Source organism: Bufo gargarizans, chromosome 2, assembly GCF_014858855.1.
Source record: "Bufo gargarizans isolate SCDJY-AF-19 chromosome 2, ASM1485885v1, whole genome shotgun sequence".
Lineage (NCBI taxonomy): Eukaryota > Metazoa > Chordata > Amphibia > Anura > Bufonidae > Bufo > Bufo gargarizans.
The window spans coordinates 177,306,979-177,331,276 of record NC_058081.1 but is presented as its reverse complement, the minus strand read 5'-3'; positions in this window follow the sequence as shown (position 1 = coordinate 177,331,276).

The following is a 24,298-nucleotide window of genomic DNA, read 5'->3' as shown; positions in this document are numbered from 1 at the left end:
GTGATTTTCTGTTTGCTGGATCCCAGGTGACCCTGACTCCCTCCGTATCTAGTGTAGGGAGACGATGGTCGTGTCCCCTCACTATTATAGGGTGTTCAGGTGTTATACAGTCGAGGTACGAGGATATGCGATCATCTACCATTGGGATTTTCGCATCGGCTGAGCAGTCAGGGAGAGTGCCAGGTCTGATGCAGGGGTCTCCCTTTTTGTTCCTTAGTTTTGGATCCAGTGAGTCGTATATTCATTTTGTGTTGTCTTGTTTCCTGTACACCTTCCGTGACATTATAAACCGCCCAAAACCGTCTCAAGCATGGATCCGGTTTCACTTTTGACTGAACGCTTCCAGGGTCTTTCATTGGAGGTAGCTGATCTCCGTAAGACTCTTTCTCAGTTTCAAGTGACCGGTTCAGCTTGCGTTCATGGAGTTTGTTCTGAGCCTAAGACCTCGCTCCCGGATACGTTCTCCGGGGGTAGTGAGAATTTTGTGCGTTTTAGAGAGGCTTGCAAACTCCATTTTCGCCTTCTTCCCCATTCCTCTGGTGATGAGGAACGAAGGGTGGGGATCATTACATCGCTGCTCAGGGGTAACGCTCAGTCGTGGGCCTTTTCGCTGCCGGTGGGGACACGGCCCCTCCGTTCAGTGGATGAATTCTTTTTAGCCCTGGGTCAGATATATGATGATCCGGATCGTATTGCTTTGGCTGAGTCTAGACTACGTCTGTTATGCCAGGGTAAACAATCCGCAGAGATATACTGCTCAGAATTTCGGAGATGGGCAGCTGATACTGGTTGGAATGATGCTGCACTCCGAAGTCAATTTTGCCATGGTCTTTCAGAGGGATTGAAAGATGCATTTGCCTTTCATGAGAGGCCTACTTCCTTGGACTCTGCTATGTCTCGGGCCGTTCGTATTGACAGGCGTCTTAGAGAGAGAGGAGAGATCACTCCTTCCTGTCATACTCAATCCCAGGACAGTGCAGCGGTCTCTTTCTGTGCGCAGGGGTCTCAGTCGTTGTCAACCCCTTCTGAGCAGGAGCCCATGCAGCTGGGGTTGATTGCCTCTGACAATAGAAGATTCAGCCCGCATGGGAAGGCTTGTTTTTGTTGTGGAGGTATAAATCATTTGGCAATTGTTTGTCCCTCTAGGAGATTCAGGCAGTTTTTTGGGAGTAATAAAGAAACAAAAAGGAAAAAATCCTTTAAAAATGTTCCATCTGTTACCATTGGCAGGGTTGAGGCGGAAATTGAAGGTTTTCAGTTTGCTTGTAGTTCCCGTTTTGTCCTGCCTGCCAGGGTGGCGCTAGAGAGCAAGAACATTTTTTGTGAGATTTTTGTAGATAGTGGAGCAGCTGTCAATCTCATTGATAATCAATTTGCGATAACTCATGGTTTTTCAGGTATGCACTTTGGGAAAGGATATTCCTGTTTTTGCTATTGATTCCGCTCCACTTTCTCAGAAATCATTAAAGGGCATAGTTCACAATATCCATTTAATTGTGAGTGATGCTCATGTTGAGGATGTGTCATGTTTCGTCCTTAGCAGATTGCCTACTCCTCTAGTGTTGGGGCAACCCTGGCTCACTAAACATAACCCCACCATTGATTGGCAAGTGAGGCAAATAAATGGTTGGAGTGACTTTTGCAGAGAGACTTGCCTCTCGACATCTGTTTCTGAGGTTTCTACTAAGACTGTACCATCCTTTCTCTCTGAATTTTCAGATGTCTTCTCTGAGAGTAGAGGTCAGGATTTGTCCCCGCACAGGGAGTACGATTGCCCTATTAATCTCATCCCAGGTGCCAAGCTGCCTAAATCTCGTTTATACAATCTCTCCCAACCTGAAAGGGTCGCTATGCGTGCTTATATCTCTGAGAGTCTGAGAAAAGGACACATACGACCCTCGAAGTCACCTGTTGCCGCTGGTTTTTTCTTTGTTAAGAAAAAAGATGGTTCTTTAAGACCTTGTCTGGTTTTCAGGGAGCTGAACAGTATCACAATTCGTGACCCTTATCCGCTTCTTCTGATCCCGGACCTGTTTAACCAGATTGTTGGGGCTAAAGTTTTTTCCAAATTAGATCTAAGAGGGGCATACAACCTGGTCAGGGTCAGAGAAGGAGACGAATGGAAGACGGCCTTCAATACCCCTGAGGGCCATTTTGAGAATTTGGTTATGCCTTTTGGTTTGATGAATGCTCCAGCCGTTTTTCTGCATTTTGTGAACAGCATTTTTTATCATTTAATGGGGAAATTTGTATTAGTGTATTTGGATGACATTTAGATTTTTTCTCCTGATTTCAAAACTCATAAGGAACACTTACTTCAGGTCTTGCTCATCCTGCGGGAGAATAAATTGTACGCGAAACTGGAAAAATGTGTGTTTGCAGTTCCAGAAATTCAATCTCTGCGGTTTCTTCTCTCCGCTTCTGGTTTTCGCATGGACCCCGAGAAGGTCCGCGCTGTGCTCGAGTGGGAGCTTCCTGAGAATCAGAAGGCGCTGATGCGTTTTTTGGGCTTTGTCAATGATTACAGGAAGTTTATTTTGAATTATTCCTCTGTTGTTAAACCACTCACTGATATGACTAGAAAGGGGGTAGATTTTTCCTCCTGGTCGGTAGAGGCGCGTAAGGCCTTTTCTAATATCAAGGAGAGTTTTGCTTCCGCTCCCATCTTGGTACAACCTGATATTTCTCTACCCTTCATAGTTGAGGTTGATGCTTCTGAGGTGGGTGTGGGTGCGGTATTGTCTCAGGGTTCCTCTCCTGCCAAATGGCGACCGTGTGCCTTTTTCTCGAAGAAACTCTCCTCCGCAGAGAGAAATTACGATGTGGGAGATAGGGAGTTGTTGGCCATCAAGTTGGCTTTTGAGGAATGGCGCCGTTGGTTAGAGGGAGCCAGACACCCTATTACCGTGTTTACTGACCATAAAAATCTAGCCTACTTGGAGTCAGCCAAGCGTCTGAACCCGAGACAGGCCAGATGGTCTTTGTTCTTTTCAAGGTTTAATTTTGTTGTCACGTCCCGCCCTGGGGTTAAGAATGTGAAGGCAGATGCCCTGTCACGTTGTTTTCCGGGAGGTGGGAATTTTGAAGACCCGGGTCCCATTTTGGCTGAAGGTGTGGTGGTCTCTGCTCTTTATCCTGAATTGGAGGCAGAGGTGCAGGTAGCCCAGTCAGAGGCTCCTGATCTTTGTCCTCCTGGGAGGTTGTTTGTGCCTCTCGCTTTAAGACACAAGATTTTTAAGGAACACCACGATACGGTACTTGCTGGGCACCCGGGGGCAAGAGCCACAGTGGATCTCATCGCTAGGAGATTCTGGTGGCCTGCGCTTCGTAAGTCGGTTGAGGGTTTTGTGGCAGCCTGCGAGACCTGCGCTCGTGCCAAAGTCCCTCATTCACGGCCATCAGGTCCTCTCCTTCCCTTACCCATTCCTTCCCGTCCTGGGGTGGAGATTTATGGGGTTTGACTGCCCCCCTCCCGAAAGAACACCCCTTAAGATTCTAAGTAGCCTCGTAGCACTCAACCAGGTCCACCATCTCCAGGGCATTGCCAGGAGACACCTGGCCGATCCAGTGCTGGAGAGGGGGTGCCAGAACCCTCTAGAACATATCAGCCAATAGTCTATCCAGCATAGCCGGGGGACTCAGCACATCAGGCTGTAGCCACTTTTGCAAGAGGTGGAGTAAGTCCTAATATTGGGGTCTCCTGGGCTCAGCCGGCTTAAACCCCCAATGATATACAACACATTTACCCCCAGTCTGGCCAAAATCTCAGCCTTTACTTTTTGGTAGTCGGCCGCTTGATCGTCCGGCAAGTCGAAATACACCTGCTGGGAATCGGAGGCCAGGAACGGAGCGACGACCTCGGCCCACTGGTCTTGGGGTAGCTTCTCCCTTGTGGCCACTTTCTCGTACATCACCAGGTAGGTTTTGATGTCGTCTGCGGGTGTCATCTTAGGAATCGCTGCACATTCTGCCTTCTGAGCATCGTGGACGCTCGGGGTTGTTCCTGCTGTCTGCAAAGCCATCACATGTTGTAGCAGCAACTGGTTGGTTTCTTGCTGCTGCTTATTAGCCTCGTGTTGGTGCAGGTTTGTCTCCAGCTGCTGCAGATTAGCCTCCATGAGGGCCTTCACAACAGCCTCCATGTTGTTGTGGGGCATGGGTTGTAATACAGCTGGTTTAATGTACGACATACAATCGTGCCAGAAAAAATGCAGAAACCAAAAATATCGGCGTTCACGCCAGCCTCACTGCTCTTGCCCACATCTTCCACCAATTGTGGGTATTCGCTCTGGTAGACAGGACAAGCGGGTGCAGTATAGAGGCAAAGACATGTTTGTAACTCAAAAACTGCAATGTTTATTCACACTAGTTGCTGGTTCACAGTATGACAGTCCTTTTTCAGTATTGGTGTTAGTTCACACCCATAACAGTTCATACAGAAAAACATTCACCTTTGATCCTGGGGGTTTAATTCACACCCGGCTGAATGCTCAGCCTCAGAAAGTCCACCTGCAGGCTTTAGGCGGCCTGCTCACCCGACCCACTGTCTTCAGCTTTCAGCCCACACACAGGCCTCAGATCTCAGCAGAGTTTCACACAGCTCCAGTGTCAGAATGGAGTAATCCACCCACCTGACACTGCTGGCTGTTTATTTTAGTCATGTCAAAACCCGGCTTGGACCATGGGTAGTAATCACCCACCTAGCACTTTCACTACTCCCAGTAAGAGCCGTCCCGGATCAGCTATTTACAGCCATACTAAAGAGCAAGGTGTCACACAGCAACTGCTGCTGACACATGAAAACTGGCTCTTATTCCACCAAGGCCAGGAACCTTGGTGACACATACCTATCATCTAAGATGATTCCTTGTACCTTCTTACAATATATATATATATATATAGTTAGTGAGCAGATACCAATCTGTTTGAATACATCTTGCTTTCCAATCATATGTATCTTGTAATTTAAAGGACTATCCCTTGATTAAAGAAGACCTTTCACCGATTATTACACTGTGAACTAAGAATACAGACATGTAGAGCGGCGCCCGGGGATCTCACTGCACTTACTATTATCCCTGGGCGCCGCTCCGTTCTCCTGCTATGCCCTCCGGTATCTTCGGTCACAAAGTTATGGTAGGTGGAGTCTGCCCTTGTTCTGCTGTAGCGTTGGCCAATCGCAGCGCAGAGCTCACAGCCTGGGAGGTTATTTTCTCCCAGGCTGTGAGCTCTGCAATGCGATTGGACAGCGCTACAGCAGAACAAGGGAAGACTCCGCCTACCATAACTTAGTGACTGAAATCTCCGCCTACTATAACTTAGTGGCCAGAGATACCGGAGGGCATAGCGGGAGAACGGAGCGGCGCCCAGGGATAATAGTAAGTGCAGTGAGATCCCCGGGCGCCGCTCTCCATGTCTGTATTCTTAGTTCACAGTGTAATAATCGGTGAAAGGTCCGCTTTAATGTAATAATGAAAATGAGATATCATACAGTACAAGCTAGAACAAGCCCAGGACCTTACAGAGATCCCTTTGTTCCTTGCTCCAATTGCTCTGCTAGATTTATTTCAAGATGGACGCACGGGGTGTGTCCTTTCTCAGGGCGTGTCTTTTCTTGCTGCAGCTCTTTCCCTATGACAGCTTGGGGATGTGTTCTTTCTCGGGGAGTGTGTCCTTTCTACTGCTGTAACTTTTGCAGCTTCTAACAGAAGATAAGGGTGGTGGCAGTTGAAAGATGGAGCTGAGCATGTGCGTCCACCTCAGTGAGGAGGACAGGGAAATAAAAAATATATATAAGAAACAGCAGGTGGCGTTATACAGATTTTATTGAATAACTTTTTAGTTAGATGCAATTACAAAACTAAATATATCCAGGTGATTGTTTCAAAAATGTAGAAGATTTTTTGTGTGATAATATTTTGAGTAGCATACAGCCAGACAAACAGAGCAATAAAATTCCTCCGAGATCTGACTATACTACTTCGCCAGAACATATGCAGTCTGAGTCAGCAGTCTGAGGATTCAACAGTTACAGTAGAAAACCAACAACTGTTTATTTCTCTCGGTATAATTTGGGAGATGGATGTCCAGAAGGGATTTGCTGTCCTAGATCTATCAGAAAACATATTTATGTTAGATTCCTGTTTTAAGTTAAACATGAAAGAAAACCTATTACCCGACCCCTGTTTCTTAACCTAACTTTGCCATTATTACCCAAGTCTTACAGTATATAAGAAATTAAATGTAAGGATTATCACTGATATCCTGGAATTGGTGCTTTGCCGAGATTCTGACTTCATTCAATGAACTGTAATCATCAGCAGCTTGGGGAGAATGTCTGTTACATGTCTCTCCTCAAGTCAGAAAATGGTAAAGATTAATTTACGCTAGTGGCTTGTGCATACATTATGTGTTCCTTGGAATGCCCGCAGCATATGTGAGGTTATCTCTGGATACAGTGAGGTTATTTATTATGACTGCTCAGACCCATGCCTGCTTATTTATAGCAGAGCAAATTGTAAAGCTGAGCTTTTCTGTCATATAACAGCAATTTCCATAGATACAGTTTCTAAATATGCAGAGGAAATCCCAATACAAATATGGGGAAATAAATGAGAGTGCATTTCTCTTTCTGCCAAATCCTTTTTCATTGCCCTTTAAAAGGGTTTTCCGAGACTTTAATACTGATGCACTATCCTCTGTATCTGATCGTGGGGGTCCAACACCCGGGACCCCCGCCGATCAGCTGCTTGAGAAGGCAGCGGCGCTCCTGGGAGCGCCGCTGCCTTCTACTTGCTCAACAAGCACAGTGCTGTACATTGCATACTGATGCAAAACACTGACCAAATACTGGGCATGTGTAAGTGGGTAAGTTCACACAGAGGCTTTTGCCCTTCGATTTGGAATGGATTCTGCACCAAAAACTGTGGGGCTGCCACGTGATAACCGCCTCCCATGTGAATGGACCACAACTGATGGAAATAATGGAGAAAAAGACTGAAGTGAGAACTTGACCTTAGTGTTACGCTCTAATGTGTGAAGGAAACCCCACAGCGAACATAGGAGGGAAAGGGGAAAGGAAATAAGGCTTGAAAACTAGGAAAGGAAGATGGACACCTCCTATTGAAAACCCTAACCAAATCCCTGACTGACTACCAATGTGAACAGAGCCCCAAGGTAGATGAGTTCATACACAGGAATACCTAAAGTTATATCTAACCCTAAAGTACCCTGGTACTAATGACAGGAATGAGACAACCTGTTCCTCCAAAAGGAAGGATAAATGGGAGTCTCTCTAAGGCCTAATACAAAACAACAAGGAAATGCAACACACAGAAAAGTCAAAATAAAATACAAAAGGGAAAGGTGACACTTAACTTCTAAGAAGCTATGGCAGCACCAGTAACTCAGCCGAGATCCAAACACCAGCTATCCACAGGTCCAACTGAAGCTATAAACCGCACAGCATTCTGGGAGAAACAACTATAAATAGGGAAAGTTAAATGACCACAATAGTAACACCTGGAAGTTAAGGGTCTGGCCAGTACCAGAAACAACACAAGGTAAACATGTCAAATCAAACCATGTGTTGCCAGTCTCAAAGATCTCCTGCTACTCACTGTCGCTGGGACTATGTCTCGGTAGCAACCAATCAGATTCCAACTTAAATTTTTTAGAGCTCCTTTGGAAAATGAAAGGTGAAATCTGATTGGTTGTTATGGGCAACTAAACCAGTTAAACTTTACACCAGTTTTGATAAATCTACCCAGATGTATATAGATGTTTAACAAATTTGCTATAGACTTTAACATCATGGCTTTTATTTCTTATGGTGCAATTAAGCCCTTAAGGACCCAGGATGAGAATGCTCGTCCTAAATGGTCATTACTTTGTGCCCTAGGACGAGCATTCTTGTCCTGCAGTACTCCCCCCCCCCCCCATGTGCGGTGCCGTGATCAGCAGCAGGAATCCCTGCTGCCTCCACCAGCATCGGTGATAACACTGATGCCGGTGGATTAACCCCTTATATGCTGCAGTCAGTGCTGACCACGGCATATGGGAGGTTTGCGTGCTGACCACGGCATATGGGAGGTTTGCGCTCCCTCTCCTCATCCATCAGGTCCACTGCGGTGGTGGGGAACCGATGGTTGCCATGGCAGCCCCAAGCCATTCAAAGGCCTTGAGGCCCGGCACGTACGGAGGCCTATGAGTGTAATACACTAATAGTCAATACAGAACAATACAGATGTATTGTGCTGCATTGAAACAGGGATTAGACCCTGTAATAATAAATAAAAAAATAATAAAAGTGAAAAAAAAGTGTTTTTAACAATAATAAAAAAAATAACGTTTCAATAAAAAAGGACCCTTTCCCATAAAAAGTGGCATATAAAATTGTAAAAAAACAGACATATTTGGTATCACCGCGTGGGTAACAACCTGCTTTATAGAAATAACACATGATCCACCCTGTCTGGTCAACACCGTAAAAAAATAAAAATAACAAAACTGTGCTAAAAAAAAGCAATTTTTTGTCACCTTGCATCACAAAAAGTGTAATACCAAGTGATCAAAGATCCATATGTACCTAAAAATAATACCAATGAAATTGTCATCTAATCCCGCAAAGAAATTTGATCCCAAAAATAATTAAAAAAATGGCTTTCAGAAAATAAGGACATTAAAACATCATTTCTTGTGTTTCAAAAATGGTTTAATTGTTTAAAATGAAAATATATTTAAAAAACAGACATATTAGGAATCTCCGCGTCTGTAACAACCTTCTCTATAAAAGCATCACATGAGCTAACCCGTCTGGTGAACACCCTAAAAAAATTAAGTAAAAACCTTACATCTCAAAAAGTGTAATACTAAATGATCAAAAAGTAGTATGTATTCCAAAATAGTACCAATCAAACTGTCATCTCACCCCGCAAAAAATGAGATCCTACCTAAGACAATCGCCTAAAAAATATATGACTTTCAGAAAATGGAGACATAAAAACATGATTTTTTTTTTCAAAAATGCTTTTATTGTGTAAAACCAAAATAAATATAAAAAAATACACAAATTAGGTATCGCTGCATCCATAACAACCTGCTCTATAAAAATATCACATGGTTTACCCTGTCAGGTGAAAACCGTAAAAAATAATACATACCATACATTGCAAAAAGTGTAATACCAAACGATCAAAAAGTAGCATGTACTCCAAAATAGTACCAATCAAACTGTCACCTCATGCCGCAAAAACTGCACCCCATATAAGATAATAGCCCTAAAAATAAAAATAATATGGCTTTCAGAAAAAGGAGACACAAAAACATAATTTATTTCTAAAATGCTTTATTATGTAAAACTGAAACAAAAGAAAAATACAAGTAGACATATTTGGTATTGTTGTGTCCATAACAACCTGCTCTATAAAAATAGCACATGATCTAACCTGTCAGGTGAACACCGTAAAAAAGAAAAACTGCCAGAACAGCCTTTTTCTGGTTACCTTGCCTCAGAAAAAGCTTAATATAGAGCAATCAAAAGTAATATATACCACAAAATAATACCAATAAAAGTGTCACCTTATCCTATAATTTCCAAAATAGGGTCACTTTTTTTGAGTCTTTAAATGTCATATGGCAATTTAAAATTATCCCAGTGAAATCCCCCCTCCAAAATCCATATGGCGCTCCTTTCCTTCTGCGCCCTGCCGTATGCCTGTACAGCAGTTTATGACCACATGTGGGGTATTTCTGTAAACGGCAGAATTGGGGTACTAAATATTTAGTTTTATTTGGCTGTTACCCCTTGATGTGTTACAGGAAAAAATGAATTGAAATGGAAAATCTGCCAAGAAAGTGAAATTTAAAAATGTAATCTCCTTTTTCGTTTCATTTTTGTGGAACACTTAAAGAGTTAACAAAGTTTGTAAAATCAGTTTTGAATACCTTGAGGGGTTTAGTTTCTACAATGGGGTCATTTATGGGTCGTTTCCAGTATTTAAGCCCCACAAAGTGACTTTAGAATTGAAGTGGTCCTTAAAAAAGTGGGTTTCGGAAATTTTCGTAAAAATTCTAAAATTTGCTTCTAAAATTCTAAGCCATATTAGATCCTAAAAAATAAAATGACATTTACAAAATGATGCAAACATGAAAGTGGACATATGGGAAATGTAAAGTAATAAGTCTTTTATGATGTATCACTATCTGCCTTAGGCTATATGCACACGACCGTTGTGTGTTTTGCGGTCCGCAAATTGCAGACAGCCATTAATATAACTGCCTATTCTTGTCCGCAAAACGGACAAGAATAGAACAGGTTATTTTTTTTTTGGGTGGACCACGGAACAGAGCAACGGATGCGGACAGCACACGGAGTGCTGTCCGCATCTTTTGCAGCCCCATTGATGTGAATGGGTCCGCATCCGAGCCGCAGTTTTTGGCCCTGTGCATGTAGCATTAAAAGCAGAGAAATAAAAAATTTGAAAATTGCTAATTTTTCAAAACTTTTAGTAAATTTGGGATTTTTTTAATAAATAAAGGTGAATTATATAAACTAAATTTTTTCACTATCATGAAGTACAATATGTCATGAGAAACCAATCTCAGAATGGCTTGGATAAGTAAAAGCGTTCTGAAGTTATTACAACATAAAGTGACACATGTCAAGTTTCCAAAAAACGGCCTGGTCCTTAAGGTGAAAAATGGCAAGGTCCTTAAGGGGTTAAAGCTGTGCTGTTATTGGTTGCTACGGGCGACAACAATTTTTTTTTTAGACAGTTTTCATAAATGTGCTCCACAGTGTCAATGGCATTTTGGTTCTGTTTGTGGCATTTGAGGAATTTTGCTTGGCGTTCGTCTTCTAGGCTTCGGTAAACACCAGGGCTACTTGAGAAACCTTGGCGTGGTGCCCGGGCTTAGACATGTTCTACACCGTAGGACATGTTGACTAATCTCTCAATTTTAAAATCAGTTTGAGGGTTTTAGTGAGACTGCAGAGTGCACCTCAGTGCTCCAGACTAAAAAAAATACCTGGTAGCCATTGGCTCCTGAACTGAAAAATTTAGGAGCCAAATCTAATTTTTAGTCGCCAAATCGAAACCGAATCAAAATTTTGGTATCGTGACAACGCTACTCCGATCAGATCGGCATAGGGTTGTTTTGATAGCAAAATTTTGATTCGCTTTCGTCACCATAAAGTATTGCGATACTCAATACCGCGCAAAAAAAAATAAAACACCAAAAAAAGCCGCGTGCATTTTGCATATTATGAAACGTTCGGCCCATAATAGAGCAGTCCTATCCTATTTTTTGGGGTGACAAGGTGACTAAAAAATGGTGAATGCTCACCGCATAGGAAATATTTTTTAATAATTTAATAGTTTGGACAGCGCTATGTAATATGTTTATTTATTCTTTATATATTTTATATGTAAAATTGGGAAAGGGGGGATTTAAACTTAATATTTTAGGGTACTTTCACACTAGTGTTTTTCTTTTCCGGCATAGAGTTCCGTCCTAGGGGCTCAATATCGGAAAAGAACTGATCAGTTTTATCCCCATGCATTCTGAATGGAGAGCAATCCGTTCAGGATGCATCAGGATGTCTCAGTTCAGTCTTTTTGACTGATCAGGCAAAAGAGAAAACTGCAGCATGCTACGGTTGTATCTCCGGTGAAAAAAAACTGAAGATTTGCCTGCATGCCGGATCCAGCATTTTTTCCCATAGGAATGTATCAGTGCCGGATCTGGCATTCAAAATACCGGAATGCACCCGCACTAAATCCGGACCCATTCACTTCTATGGGGCTGTGCACATGAGCGGTGATTTTCACACATCACTTGTGCGTTGCGTGAAAATCGCAGCATGTTCTATGTTGTGCGTTTTTCACGCAACGCAGGCCCCATAGAAGCTAATGGGGCTGCGTGAAAATCGCAAGCAAGTGCAATATAATTAACATTGGTGGCGCAGTGCCGCTCCCCCAACACCCCAGTATGATAAACATTGGTGGCGCAGTGTGCGCCCCCAATATAATAAACATTGGTGGCGTAGTGCGCCCCCCCCACACCCCAGTTTGATAATAATATAAGAAACATTGGTGGCGCAGTGCGCACCCCCCCCAACACCCCAGTATAACAAAAATTGGTGGCGCAGTGTGCCCCCCTCAATATAATAAACATTGGTGGCGCAGTGCGCACCCCCCCAACACCCCAGTATAATAAACATTGGGGGGCGCAGTGTGCCCCCCTCAATATAATAAACATTGGTGGCGCAGTGTGCACCCCCCCCCCCAACACCCCAGTATAATAAACAATGGTGGTGCAGTGTGCCCCCCTCAATATAATAAACATTGGTGGCGCAGTGCGACCCCCCTCAATATAATGAACATTGGTGGTGCAGTGTGAAGTGCCAATGAGGGTTCAAAAAATAAAATAAAAATTAACTCACCTCCTCCAATTGATCGTCTCCTGTTCTTTCTTCATGACCTGTCAAAGGACCTGTGGTGACATCACTGTGCTCATCACATGATACATCACATGATTCATCACCATGGTAATGGACCATGTGATGAGCTCAGTGACATCACCACAGGTCCTGAAGCAAGAACAGGAGACCGGCAGCTACTCGATCAACTGGAGGAGGTGAGTTAATTTTTTTAAATTATTCTTTAACCCTCATTGGCACTTCCCACTGTGCCACCAATAGTTTCTTATACTGGGGTGTTGGGGGGGGCACACTGTGCCACCAATGTTTCTTATACTGGGGTGTTGGGGGGGGGGCACACTGTACAGGGAATCTAAGAAAGAATCAAATGAGTCACTAAGTCGGATCTTTAGTTCTTTTCACCTGTGACTCATTCGATTCTTTCTCCCTGTACTTGTCAGTGACTCAGAGCTGCTAGTGCTCGCCTTGCCTCAGCTCTGATTGGTTGGTGGGCGGGGAGGGGCTGGCAGAAGCAGCTTCCACTCTAGGATCAGATTACACTCCTCCCAGCCCCTCCCCTCCCTGCTGCCGGCGTCTCTGCTGTTGTCTGTGTGCTGTGACTCACTGACTGAGACTGAGGAGAACATCAGCGGCGGGGCAGAGAACTATCATCTCCTGTGCCCGCCGCTGTTCTACTGCAGAGCTGCCGCGGAGGGTCTAGTCGCAAATGGCGACAAGACTAAAAAGTCTTGTCGCCATTTGTAAATTCTAAGTCGCATTGGCGACCATTTTGGTCGCCATCTGGAGCCCTGCACCTGTCTTTGCTATTGTTTTGTTATATTGTTATATTGATTATGACATCCGCACTTGCTACCTTGTGTGAGATGTCTATTGTGGTACTTGTCGTTCGCCGCGGGCATCCTCCACCGTATGCATTTTGCTGGGGATCGCCATTAGCAACGGGCCACAAGTGCAGGATTTGCTCCCCTGTATATATGCACGACTGCATGTGGGTTTGAGCACCTCCTGCTAATGCCACCCTGTCTTTTTAGTTCGGTAAACACCAGAAAAAAATATAGGTTTACAAATGTAACAAAATAAAAATGCTTGTACAAAAAAGACATAAAAAATTGCTTGACATTTATGTTTTTTTTTTTTATTATTATTATTATTTTTTAAATACAAGTGTTGCAAGTGTTTAAAGGACGCTAAAAAGTGTGTGTGTGTGTGTGTGTGTGTGTGAAGGATGCCTAAACGCCATGGAGAGCAGGTGTCTTTTAGAATTGTTTTCCTAATAAAAGTGGTTTTGCAGGATCAATAAAAATACATATTGATTCCTTTACCCTGCAAACCCACTCGTTTACTAATGAGGGAAAGGAGATCACTAGAGAATTCTCCAGGGGGATAATTCTGTCAATCAAATCCCTACATTCCGGCTTCCTGGACCCCTTTGATTGTGACATAGGGGAAGATGGATAGTGGGGTTTTCTGCAGTCACTGAATACTGGTTAATGTTAGTGGAGATAGGCTTTAAAAACAAACAAACCAGCACCTCCATAGCATGTAAATTTGAGAACGCAGGTGCATGCTACCTTGGCTGAAACACAATGTGATTAGTAGAACTACAAGTAACAGCACATTGCTAGTCAATTGCACAAAGATATAAGCAAATACTGGATTAAAAATAAGCTGCTTGGTGGCCATACTTACTGCAAGAGCAGTTGGAAGCTCTTTGCACATTGTGAGACAGTGAGAGGTCTCCCTCAGGGTAGAGGCAAGGAAGGGGTGGATAGTGCGGTCCACACCCCCTGTTCCACCACAGGCGAGACCAGCTGGAAGTAATCAGGCTGGCATAAGGCACCTCCCAGGGTGTCAGCAAGGGGGGAGTGTGTTACCTGTGGACAGAGGCCTGGAGGCTCTGTCTGTGTGGTCTCAGCTGGGCAAGGCTGAGGGACCACAAGACTGGGAAATAGACTGGAGTTGGGTGACGAAGCGACGCCTTGGAGGGTCGCAGGGCTATAGTCAGACTACTAAGCCCCAATCCCCCACCATAAACACTGACCTGGAGACAGTGGGTGTACTGGACTCTGTATAGCCAGGAGGCCGTGGGACATTGGCTGACAAAGCCGCATGGGTTCACAGGGTGTGAACTGTGACTTAGGTGAGTCAGGAACTTCATGTTTAGTTAGAGCCCAGGCGCGCAGGTGTTGATTTTGTATTATTTATGTTTGGTTTGCTGAGGCACAATAAATGCACTGTTTGGACCTGAAACCTGGTGTCCTGAAGACGATTCTTGTGAGAATGACCCCCCAAGTACAGCGATCCCTTACAACATATAATTGGTCAAAAATATGTCTGGCCCATCTACCGAACGACAAGGTGGCTTCCATCAGATGGGGCCTACTCCAACACATGCCTCTCCTGGGCTTACAGGCTTGTTTTTCTTTCCTATTGATATTACCACTGGGGGGTGGCACCCCCAGTTGGTGATTTTGAACCGTGCACCACCGCCCATTTACCATGTCCTTTTAATTAGAAAGATTATATAGCTGTATTCTACTTTGCCCATATTACAGGCTGATAGCCTAGAAGAGGCCTGTATATTATATAGCTGGGTCCTACTTTGCCCAGATTGTAGGCTGTAAGCCCAGGAGAGGCATGTGTTAGAGTAGTCCCCGTCTGATGGAAGCCACTTTGTCGTTCGGTAGATGGGCCCGACATATTTTTGATCAATTATATGTGCAAAGAGCTTCCAACTTCTCTTGCAGTAAGTATAGCCACCAAGCAGCTTATTTTCCATTCAGTATTTGCTTATATCTTTGTGCAATTGACTAGCAGTGTGCTGTTACTTGTAGTTCTGCTACTCACATGGAGATAGGCTTTGTCAGATATTGAAATATAAAGGGTATATGGTGGCTCACCTGTTGTGGCAAATGGTACTGGTGCTCTGTTAGGCTGGTTTCACACGGGCGTTGCGGATTGGGGCCGGATGCGTTCAGAGTGCGTTCAGTGAAACTCGCACTATTTTGCAAGCAAGTTGAGTCAGTTTTGTCTGCGATTGCGTTTAGTTGTTCAGTTTTTTCCGCGCGGGGGCAATGCGTTTTGATGCGTTGTTCACGCTCGTGATAAAAAACTGAATGTTTACAAACAACATCTCTTAGCAACCATCAGTGAAAAACGCATGGCACCCACACTTGCTTGCGGATGCAATGCGTTTTTCACGCAGCCCTATTCACTTCTATGGGGCCAGGGCTGCGTGAAAAACGCAGAATATAGAACATGCTGCGATTTTCACGCAACGCAGAACTGATGCGTGAAAAACAACGCTCATGTACACAGACCCATTGAAATGAATTGGTCAGGATTCAGTGCGGGTGCTATGCGTTCACGTCACGCATTGCACCCGCGCGGAAAACTCGCTCGTGTGAAAGGGACCTTAGAGGGTTTCCCTGAGAAACAAAGGGACAAAAGTAAATGGTAGTGAATAACAGGCAACTCAACCATCCAGAACTGCACCGATAGGAGATATATGGTAGACACAGTGGGCCAGATTTATCATTAGCTTAAGTCAGAATAATGGAGTGAAAAAGTCGCAGATTTTTGCGCAATCGCTTAAACTGTGCAAAAATTTTATTGGCTCTGCACTATGCTCGCCAGTTTTCTGAAAGTGGGCGTGTTTTCTTATGTAAATTAATCTCTAGACTTACTATTGCGACAATTTAAAAAGTCGCAAAAAAATGTGCAAAATCACTCCAGTGTGGACCATGCTTATCTTATGCGACTTTTTAAAAGAACATGCGACTTTTTTGTAAAGAAGTGCGACTTTTTTAAAGCCGCTTACTGACGGATAAACTGCTATCGACAAACCACATTTATCACAGTCTTAAAAGGCCAATCATAAATCTGACTTAGCTAAAACTGACTTTAGCCATATGTGAAAGTGGAGTGAGCTGTCAGAGTAATGATAAATCTGGCCCAGTATGATAGATACAATTGACAAGGTGTGGTAGAGGTATGTATGTGTGGTCAAGTATAACAATCACTTCTTGATTATATACGTATATGTAGAATAAGATATAGAACCGTAAATAATAAAAAATTTGTAGGTTTTTATTTAAAGTATTGTATATATAAAATATATAAATATATAAAAAAAGGGAAAAATGAATATGAAATACTGTAAGTCAATGGATAGTCCCCTAGTAATTATGATAGTTCACTGTGTCCATATAGAAAATAGATATATCCAAATTGCGTTGATCCAAAAGGGAGATAAGTTCATGTGGTTAGTGAAGAAAAGGAAAAAAGAAAACAGAAACATTGAAAAAAGAAAAAATGAAAATAAGAATAAAAATTAATAAATAAAGATGTAAAGGAAGGAAAAATGAAAATTTATACACACACATATATATATATATATATGTATATATATATATCCATAAAAAGCCAGGCAGCACTCCCTTGAAAATTGAAAAGTGGGTGCCCGCGGTAATCCCTCGATTCAGGATGATAAACAAGTAATGAACCTCAGAACCTCAGAACCTTTCTCAAGCCAAGGAGTGCTGCAGAGTTTCATTATATATATATATATATATATATATATATACTGTATATGTATATATATATATATATATATATATATATATATACTAACCTAAAGAATTATTAGGAACACCTGTTCTATTTATCATTAATGCGATTATCTAGTCAACCAATCACATGGCAGTTGCTTCAATGCATGTAGGGTTGTGGTCCTGGTCAAAACAATCTCCTAAACTCCAAACTGAATGTCAGAATGGGAAAGTAAGGTGGGCTACAACAGCAGAAGACCCCACCGGGTACCACTAATCTCCACTACAAATATGAAAAAGAGGCTACAATTTGCACGAGCTCACCAAAATTGGACTGTTGAAGACTGGAAAAATGTTGCCTGGTCTAATGAGTCTCGATTTCTGTTGAGACATTCAAATGGTAGAGTCCGAATTTGGCGTAAACAGAATGAGAACATGTATCCATCATGCCTTGTTACCACTGTGCAGGCTGGTGGTGATGGTGTAATGGTGTGAGGGATGTTTTCTGGGCACACTTTAGGCCCCTTAGTGTCAATTGGCCATCGTTTAAATGCCACGGGCTACCTGAGCATTGTTTCTGACCATGTCCATCCCTTCATGACCACCATGTACCCATCCTCTGATGGCTACTTCCAGCAGGATAATTCACCATGTCACAAAGCTCGAATCATTTCAAATTGGTTTCTTGAACATGACAATGAGTTCACTGTACTAAAATGGCCCCCACAGTCACCAGATCTCAACCCAATAGAGCATCTTTGGGATGTGGTGGAACGGGAGCTTCGTGCCCTGGATGTGCATCCCTCAAATCTCCATCAACTGCAAGATGCTATCCTATCAATATGGGCCAACATTTCTAAAGAATGCTATCAGCACCTTGTTGAATCAATGCCACGTAGAATTAAGGCAGTTCTGAAGGCAAAAGGGGGTCCAACACTGTATTAGTATGGTGTTCCTAAGAATTCTTTAGGTGAGTGTATATATAGCTAAACCATCGTCTACACGCCGCAGCGAAGTTATAACAAGAGGAAACTAACCATATATTGGGCAGTACGGTAAACTAGCTACTCTGTAGCCAACATAAGTATTTAATTATTTAATTACTTGCCATATATGATACTAATACATTGAAGTGTTTCGGGCAATATTATCTGCTCATATTCAGCCGAATGCTTTAGAACTCATTGTACGGCGCTTCACAGTGCAGATGGACAATGACCCAAACCATACTGCAAAAGCAACCAAAGAGTTTTTTAAGGGAAATCCTTTTAAGGGAAAGAAGTGGAATGTTATGCAATGGCCAAGTCAATCACCTGACCTGAATACGATTGAGCATGCATTTTACTTGCTGAAGGCAAAAACTGAAGGGAAAATGCCCCAAGAACAAGCAGTAACTGAAGACAGTTGCAGTAGAGGCCTGGCAGAGCATCACCAGGGATAAAACCCAGCATCTAGTGATGTCTATGTGTTCCAGACTTCAGGCTGTAACTGACTGCAAAGGATTTGCAACCAAGTATTAAAAAGTGAAAGTTTGATTTATGATTATTATTCTGTCCCATTACTTTTAGTCCCTTAACAAGTGGGAGGCACATATGCAAACTGTTGTAATTCCTGCACCGTTCACCAGATTTGGATGCAAATACCCTCAAATTAAAGCTGATAGTCTGCAGTTAAAGTACATCTTGTTCATTTCATTTCAAATGCATTGAGGTGGTGTATAGAGCCAAAAATGTTAGAACTGCGTCGATGTCCCAATATTTATGGACCTGGCTGTATATTGAATCCTCTATTGCATCAGAAGGGGCATAGATGCCCATGATAAGAACACAGTCCTACCACTTTACAAATCGCTAGTCAGACCATACATGGAGTACTGTGTACAGTTCTGGGCTCCTGTGAACAAGGCAGACATACCAGAGCAGGAGAGGGTCCAGAGGAGGGCAACTAAAGTAATAACTGGAATGGGCAACTACAGTACCCTGAAAGATTATCAAAATTAGGGTTATTCACTTTAGAAAAAAGACGACTGAGGGGAGATCTAATTACTATGTATAAATATGTCAGGGGTCAGTACAGAGATCTATCCCATCATCTGTTTATCCCCAGGACTCTGACTGTGACGAGGGGACATCCTCTGCGTCTGGAGGAAAGAAGGTTTGTACACAAACATAGAAGAGGATTCTTGACGGTAAGAGCAGTGAGACTATGGAACTCTCTGCCTGAGGAGGTGGTGATGGTGAGTTCACTAAAAGAGTTCAAGAGGGGCCTGGATGTATTTCTGGAGCGTAATAATATTACAGGCTATAGCTACTAGAGAGGGGTCGTTGATCCAGGGAGTTATTCTGATTGCCTGATTAGAGTCGGGAAGGATTTTTTTATTCTCCTAAAGTGGGAAAAATTGGCTTCTACCTCACAGTTTTTTTTTTGCCTTCCTCTGGATCAACTTGCAGGATGACAGGCCGAACTGGATGGTCTTTTTTCGGCCTTATTTACTATGTTACTATGTTATATATACACTAATGTTGTGTCTGGACTTTCTTGCCCCCCAATATTATCCTCCCTTTGGAGGCACCAGCTAAAGGGAAGTAGAGTATCCTTTTGTGACACAACGTTTGTGGGATATTGCCTAATTTGCACATTATCTGTGTAGTATCAGTGGATTACATATCTGCGGGACATTGTTCTATCTGGACGTGGGTATTGTGGGACATTGTCTCTTCCATCATAGATCAGCGCCGGCTGTATACACAGTGTGGTCCTCAGAGTGCCTGATGAAGGGCGAATATTAAGCCTGAAACGTTGCAACTGACATACCACCTATTCCGGCTGAAATAACATGAAATAAAATCATTATCTTTCACTACCTAAGGAGTGCTGTCCTAATATTTGTGAGATTCCATCATAGATCATCATAGAAAATATGGATTTTGAGAGTCTCATTTGCATTATGTCTCCCACCAATTAGGTGCATCACCCAAGTTCTTTCCTAACCATAATTTTTTTCCTACCAGCAGTTTATTCTCCCTGCCCTTTTGGCTAATCTATTCAGATTATTTTAATGTGTATTTGAATGTGTATTATTATGTACTTTTAGTGTGCTTTTATTTTGATTTGATAATATTGTGCCTTTTTATAGATCAATTCTGTACTAATAAATAGTGTCCTGATCCAACACCAGCTACAAAAAGTTTGCCCATATATGCTTGTACCCTGCTGTTTGGGCGACGGGGGGGGGGGACTGGGTGGTCAGGGATTGGGATGGATTGTGGATCTGAAACTGCTGAAGATGAGGGAAAAAAATCTGCTGTTCTTCTTCTTTTCTTCTGTTCTTCTTTGGAGTGGAGAACCACTGATTTGCACTATAAGTCCCAGCAAGTGAAGCAGCAGCACAGGGAAGCACCTCTATGCAAGCAGTCACCAGCTAGAATGGCGCAGAGAGGTTCTTCCATTTCCTTCTGCTCCTATAGTGCTGCCATTGGCTGGAGCGTTGTTCCAGACAATCACAGCGCTGGCAGGGGACACCAGTCACCCCTGTCTGAACCCTCTGCAGCATCATAAATGGTTAACAGTGCTGCCGGCTCTGTCGTGGGCCAGTCTTCACTGATCGGCCAATCACAGCGATCGATGCTGCAGTAGGCCGGAGAAAGTACTCTGAGCCCTTAGTTAATATGGCTGCCTGCATGCTTTACTAAAAGGATCCTGTACGCTGGCGATCCCCATGAGGAGCAAAACTGTACCGTTTCATACATATGGTGGGGAATCTAACGCTTCCACTGGAGGGTCTAGTCATTTACCTCTGATAACACACACTATGATTATGGCAGCAAAAAAGTGTATATTAGCGAATTGGCAACTCCCACAGCCCCCAAACATTGATCAAGTATTGTTGTCTATAAAAATAGTTTTATGGTTGGAACAAATAATAACCACAAAAGTTTTTTTTTTAAATGGATCTCGGAGAAGTGGAAGTGGAAACTCTTTTTTATCAAATACTGTAATGAAAATAAGAGGGAACTTTTGTTTGACCCCTTTAGACATACAAGTTGGTTCTTGCTGGAGGAAATTAAGGGCACAAACAAAAGAACGATAGCTCCTAGGGAAATATTAAGGCAGCAGACTTGAAGGTATAATGTGTTTTTTTAAATTTAAGTTTTGTTGTTTCATGTAAAGATAGAATGTTAAATTAAAACAATTAAAGATATGTCATTTCTTATTGGTTGTAATAAACCTGTAAAATCAAATAAAGTATTTCTGGAAAAATAAATAAAAGATGGCTGCCTGCCGTGCAGAGCCACCATCCTGTCCCGGTCACCGCACAATCCAGGCACGGTGACTGGAGTTTGCCATGAGGTACTGTACTAGTACATCAAAGGTCGTCAAGTCACTTGCAGTCATGACTTACTAGTATGTCAAGGGTCATTAAGGGGTTAAACTGTCAGTATTTTGGAAGGATGATATAATGGTGACGTGTTTGGTAAATTGGCCACAACTTTCAGGCATTTGAGAACTTTTTAAAGGCACTGATAGTGCTGCAGTTTGACTGTTCTAGATTAAGTGGTACCCAAGTCTCTCAATTTAAAGCTTGTTTTCGCAGTCTGTGGAGGACACAGGTGAAATTCGGAGATAAGATTTTGACAGGCGCTTAGAACTAGGTCTTATTTCATTTAGTGCATTGCCTCTTGGGGAGCTTCCTGCTAAACCTCGGTCTCAGGCTGGGCGGACGTCTTGTTAATTCTTACGTGAGCAAAGCTTCCTGAGACACAGCATGCCGTCCTCGTCGAGATACCAAGGATGAAAAACAATCACATTGGTTTCATCTTAAGGCGGTTTTTATTGGGAGCAAAACAATTATTTCCTTCAATTATGCACAATAAACCAAATAAATGTCAGGAGCAAACACTGCACTTTTCCTGTCGTCTGTGGCATACATTAGGTGGAATTTGCTTATTCCGCAATTATTAGCGGGGAGCCTATGTTTTAATTATGTAGTTTATAATTATAACACTGAGTTATGTGAGTATGAACTCTGTAAACTGTTCTAAAACAATGCGGAATATAATTAATGGACATATACCAGATAATTAATACAAGCTATAATAAAGGCATTCTGCGCACTGCAGGCATTGACAACTTGCACACACTGCAGAATTATAATTAAAATGTTATAGATATAAAACAAATGCAGAACAAGTCCAATCCTTGGTTCCACTACATAATGTCTCTCTCCAAATGAATAGTCAACTTCTATAATATTGATCTGATGCTTAAGTGTATCTCCTGGTTCTCCAGCTTCAGCGACTATGGAAATGACTGTAGTTAAATATATTTCTTCTGTGGTGGATAACTTTCAGATCAGAAAAGCTACCATTGAAGAGGGTTATGAATGTCCAGTATATTACACAGGGGGTTCAGTGAAGACAGATGCCGGTACTACCTAGCTCTTAGAAGGTACTGGTTCTCCTTGTGGAAATTCAGTTGTTGTAGGGAGTCTTAGGCCTCTTTCACACGAGCGTGTCCGGATTATGTCCGGATGCGTCCCGGTGCATTGCGGCAAACCCGCGCGAGTAGGTACGCAATTGCGCGTGATAAAAAACCGACTGTGGTACCCAGACCCGAACTTCTTCACAGAAGTTCAGGTTTGGGTTCAAGGTTGTGTAGATTGTATTATTTTCCCTTATAACCATATAAGGGAAATTAATAGCATTCTGAATACAGAATGCTGAGTAAAATAGGGTTGGAGGGGTTAAAAAAAAATTGAAAATATTTTAACTCGCCTTAATCCACTTCTGTCTTCATCTGTGAGGAAAAGGACCTTTGATGACGTTATTACGCTCATCACATGGTCCATCACATGATCCATCACCATGGTGATGGACCATGTGATGGACCATGTGATGAGCGCAGTGACGTCACCACAGATCCTTTACCCAGGTCCTGAAGAAAGAAGACAGAAGAGATGCCGGCTGCACGAACAAGTGGATTAAGGCAAGTTAAAATATTTTTTATTTTTTTTAACCCCTCCAGCCCTATTTTACTATGCATTCTGTATTCAGAATGCTATTATTTCCCCTTATAACCATGTTATAAGGGAAAATAATAATGATCGGGTCCCCATCCCGATCGTCACCTAGCAACCGTGCGTGAAAATCGCACCGCATCCGCACTTGCTTGCGGATGCTTGCGATTTTCACGCAACCTCATTCATTTCTTTGGGGTCTGCGTTACGTGGAAAACGCACAAAGAGGAGCATGCTGTGATTTTCACGCAACGCACAAGTTATGCGTGAAAATCACCGCTCATGTGCACAGCCCCATAGAAGTGAATGGGTCCGGATTCAGTGCGGGTGCAATGCGTTCACCTCACGCATTGCACCCGCATGGAAATCTCGCCGGGCCTTACAGTCAATACTAATAGGCAAATTAGCTTTCCTCCAGAAGAAGAAGTAAAATGTTCTCTTGAGTGCCCCCTACAGGTAGCTACCTTGTAAATCAATATATGACCTTTTAAACAGTGCTGTCTATAAATGGGTGTCTAGTTTAATTTGGCGTTCCTAATGATGAGCTGTTTGTGGCAGCTGCCAGTGCAGGAAACTACACAGTGGACGGATCTGGAAGCAGAAGGCTTTCCAGAATGGGGGCTGAACTGCAGTACCCAGGCGCGGCCACTACACAGCGGTTGGAGCCTTCTGCTTCCGGCTCTGTCCACTGTATCGTTTTTGCCGCTTGTGGCTGCCTGAAACAGCTGAACATTAGGGGTTACAGGTCTTAGACCCCCACTGATCTGATATTGATGACCTATACTGAGGATTGGTTATCAGTATCTAAATCCCCAAAAAACGCTATCCAATAATGTTATTCTAATAATATTAATAGTGGGCATTTGCATACTATGTGTCATTTTCTGATGCTGCATAGATATTTACAGTAATAGTATGAACCTACCATGAGAGAATGATTATCGGCAGATCTAATCAGAAGCAGTGATGGTATGTATGCTGCTCGTATTGATCAGCGACCATGCAGCAATATGGCAACTGCTGCTCAGCAAGCCAATTACCCCCGCACATCATCTCCTTCAATTATAGTATTTACCGTTAGGATGTTGACGTTGGAAGTAGCATTACTAGACTGTAAAGAGGATTAAACCTGGATTTATATACACAGAACAGTAAATGAAAGCACAGGCCTAGCTGACGAAGGGTTTTCACACAGACTTTCAGAGCTGTACATAGTCGGTTTCATTGACTGTGTGATTCACTAGAAATGACTGGAGATACATGATTACTTTATGTGCAGTGTCAGACTGG